The sequence below is a fragment of the Camellia sinensis genome, chromosome 14, assembly GCF_055761805.1.
Source record: "Camellia sinensis isolate YWXY chromosome 14, ASM5576180v1, whole genome shotgun sequence".
NCBI lineage: Eukaryota > Viridiplantae > Streptophyta > Magnoliopsida > Ericales > Theaceae > Camellia > Camellia sinensis.
The window spans coordinates 137,587,653-137,591,970 of NC_138974.1; the positions used below are offsets into that span (position 1 = coordinate 137,587,653).

At 35.0% G+C, this 4,318-nt stretch overlaps 1 long non-coding RNA gene across 1 annotated transcript; it reads right to left on the bottom strand.

Moving 5' to 3' along the window:
* Window positions 1-376: 376 nt before the first annotated feature.
* Window positions 377-3,503, bottom strand: LOC114282665 (uncharacterized). The gene is made up of 4 exons (XR_014350176.1): window positions 3,069-3,503; window positions 2,653-2,701; window positions 1,802-1,854; window positions 377-899 (listed from the first exon to the last, which is right to left on the bottom strand). It is a non-coding gene; the product is annotated as an uncharacterized LOC114282665 (long non-coding RNA).
* Between the last annotated feature and the right edge of the window lie 815 nt (window positions 3,504-4,318).

Genomic DNA, 4,318 nt, shown 5'->3' on the forward strand with positions numbered 1-4,318 from the left:
CATCTCAAATATACTAGTTTTTTTTACATCACATTTTAGCCAAAAAGTCAAAAAGTTACTAAAAAAGCATGTTCCCAAACGAGGCCTAAATGGAAAAATACATAATAAACATTCAACCTAAAATTTTGACTAGACAAGGTCTGAAGTATTCTCCAGTCTTTTCTTGTTATCATGGTCCACATCAGTCAATGAAGTGACATTTTCCATCTTGCCTTAATGTGGTTTTGTGGACAGACATTTAGTTGGAAAAATCAAAAAAAAATTTCTTTATGATGTCAAAAATTATTCTCTCAAGCAGATTATTACATCAGCTTGTAATATTTTAGAGAAATTTTCTAGTTAATTGGCAGTGCCCAGAGCCATGTTGCCTCCAAAATGACATCAATCCTCAAGGACAATAAATATATTTGCAAGCAGTCAAATCTCAGACATCATACAGCTTGCGTCCCAAAGATGTAGAGGTATATGAGCCATAAGCTAGATGAGAAACTACAAGCTACACAAGAAATGAGGCTACAGATGATGTTGTCATAGATCTCCACAAAAGCATAAAGATCCCTCAATCAAATCATAATAATCAAATTGTTGAAACCAAATCTCAGATAAACAATTTTTTCTAAAACTCATGCTAAATATATTCTTGGACCAGCCAATGTGTGGCACGTAGTTTGTCAGATGGCTTTTATTAATGCTCAGCCCCAAGCTTGGTTTCACATAAAAAATCCTCCTATTAATTATATAAATTTGGGAGGAATAAGTTGCCCTTTCTCCTTTTACTGTCTAGTGCACACATCCTTTTTGGGTGAGGAAACAAGCACCAAACGTAAAACTAGTACAGCAACTTACATGCATTGTATGAGTCTTCCCACTGCTAGTCACACCGTATGCAAATACAGTACCTACAAAATACATTGTTGACCGTAGAATGAATACATTGTTGACATTGTGGCAAATGTTACTATGGTTTAGTGATTTTCCATTATCAGTTGAACTAGCATGAGGCGTCATCATAAATTTATAGATCCCCCAAGATGATCTAGAATTAATATCAAGCATAATTCCAGCAGAAATGGATGAAGTTATACAAGAAAGCACTAATGGATAGCTCTTTTCAACCAAAAAAAAACAAGAAGCAGGGAGAAAAAAGGTTTTCAAAAAATGACCACAAAGACAGAGGATACTATTAAGAGATTATCATGGTAAGGAAATATAACATAAGGGATTGGGGAATGATGAGAATGTGTTTATAAGAAAGGGAATAGAGATGAACTGCAAATTAACTTCTTAATTTAGAGCCAATTCCCTTGCAAGCAGGTGTCTTTTAACATGTTACAGCCTATTTCCTTCAAGAACATACTTATTTTTCCAAACTATTATGCTTAGCAAATGTTCCACGTTATAGTTTATTGTGAAGAGGACAGAACTCTAGCAACAATAGTATTTGATTGATATGGAAGTCTGGTTAAAGAGGAGAAAACATTGCACCAAAAGGATGTATAAAAGGGGCGAAATGGATATTCATGTCATGTCAAAGAAGTCACAATAGAATAATGTTTGCAGTAACAGAAAAGAGTTGCAGACATCTCCTCACTTGTTTCTCTCATTCAAAACCATGCATGAGACTTTCATCTCACACTGCTCCTAAGTGATAAAACAAAGAACTCGTCTTCTTTCTTTTTTGATTACCTTCCTCATGAATGTATAATAAGACCAAAGTCATTCAATTTCTAAAAAAGATTACCAATCCTTAAATATTGGTGTGTAAATACTGGTGTGTGTGTCGCATAAAAAAGAAACAAACCTGGATAACACAGAGAATATCAGGGAGGTGATTTTTGGACTCATCAACAGGACCTGCATAGAGTTCAATAAATACATCAGGCATTAAGGGAGGGAGATAGACAAGCATTAATGGATAGCAAACATAACAAGTAATATACCAAGTAACACAAATAAGTGATGCGCTGGAGCATCCGCCATTAATTGTAGATCATTTGGAGAATTTTTGTAGTGCGAAGCAACATAGAGGGGGGAAATTTGTTATACTATGTTGCAAAACCTCGAAAAGATTTTCTTCCACCAAAAAGCGACCTTTAAAAAAATTCAGCATACTATGGGTACTATATTGTAGCTTCGCCAGGTATCAATGGCACCAAAAACTTGGCAGAGCTAATAAGCAGATATTGCAGCAGTCATACAATGAGGCATGGGGTCCTGGGGACTCATTTGATAATGAGACAGATCAAACTAGATGTGTCACATGATAATCAAAGGGAGAAAATTAGAAGTAACTATATCACACAACCTAAATCAGTGACATTAATTGAAATTCTAAAAGAAGCAGTATGAGATCCCAAGTCCAAGGAAAGATAATGAGTTCCTTAACTAAGTCAAAATCCTAGGGGATATGTCATTACACAACTTTTCTGACAACAAGTATATGTTTTTGAATTCAAATGCATAGAGAAGCATTACCTCAATTCCACCAACAAATATAAAGAAACATACACACATACACACATAAAGATGAGTAGATACACACATACACATATAAAGATGAAGAACTACCAGGTCTTTGTTGTTCGAGATGATTTTTTCTTTTCATTTTTGTTCATTCATTAATGAGTAGATATTGGTTTTTAAAAAGATTACCTTACAACAGCGAAGTCGCATCCTGATTTTCAGAAACTGATGCAGTACCCTGAAATTCAGATTGAATTAAAGAAATGCAATGTAAACATTGAAATTATCACACAACCTAAATCAGTGAAATTAATTGAAATTCTAAAAAAAAGCAGTATGAGATCCCAAGTCCAAGGAAAGATGATGAGTTCCTTAACTAAGTCAAAATCCCAGAGGATATGTAATTACACAACTTTTCTGACAACAAATACATGTTTTTGAATTCAAATGCATAGAAAAGCATTACCTCAATTCCACTCTGTAATCGATTTACTTGACTGATTATTGACAATAATCAGTCTTTACCATTACCTCAATTCCACCAACAAATATCGATTTACTTAAAGCATAGAGAAGCATAGAGAGAAAGAGAGGGAGAGAGGTACCGGAGAGCTCCCATGGGGGTTCGAAGCAGAGAGAGAAAGAGAAGACAGCGGCGTCAATGTAGAATTTGAGGAAGCTGATGATGATGAAGGTGGCTGTGGTGGTGGAAACCCTAGCCTTCGGTGACCCAATCGAAGCACAATGTCGCGATTCACAATCGGAAACCCTACCTTGCGAGTAGGAGGATTGCGACTTGAAGACACTGAGAGAGAATGGGGGAGAGGCAGAAATCGAGGCCAGCGTCGGGAGCGAGCGCAAGAGGGAGGGTAGGAAAGAAGAACAGAGAGGGAGAGAGAGACAGAGAGGGAATGGGAGGAGACGAGTTAAACCAAATTACCCCAATCTGGGTTCGATTGATGCATCAACAGTGTGTGAAGTAGAAAATTACCCCAATCTAGAATTTTTTTTCTGAAATTCAATTCCCGCCCCACGTTTTAAATTTTCCCCCAAACTTTTGGCGACCAAACTCTCAAATTAGTCGAAAAAATAGGTTCTTTCGCCGACAAATTTTTTTAGTCGCCAAATCTCAATCAACGGCGACTAAAATATTAGTCGCTAAAAGTACTAATTTTGCGACTAATTTTTTTTGGTTGCTGAAAATAAGTTTTCGCGACCAAATTTTTGGTCGCCAAAAAATATGTGACCTTCCGCGACCAAATTTGTAGTTGGTCGGCAAAAGTATACCACTTTCTGCGACCAACATATTTTTTGGTCGCCAAAATATAACCTTCTGCGACCAATAAAATTTGGTCGCCAAAATTAATGATCATTCGCGACTAATTAATATTTGGTCGCCAAACGTCATTTTTTTGCGACCAAAATTTTTTTAGTCGGTAAAAGTGGTCGCAAAATGTGTAAATTCTTGTAGTGAGAATTTGCACTTTAAACAAAACTCAAAGGGTGTATTTATAATTTATCCTTTTAAAAAAATTAGAATTGTTTAACCATATAGACCCAAAAGCCCCGCTTGTTTTCAGAGATAGAATGGAGGAGATTGATAGTGAGGGGATTAATAGTGAGGGGATTGATAGTGAGGGAATTAAGTAAAATTGTGTTTGTTTTGATGATAGTTATTAGTGTAAGGATTGTTAAATTATTTTCATACAAAATAAATATAAAATAAATAAATAAATAAATAAAATACAAAAACATTAAACATTAATGTTTTAAAAAAAATGCCCAACATGTAAAAAAAATTTAAAAAATAAAAATAAAATAAAAAAATTTCCAGAAAAAAATAAAATAAATAAAA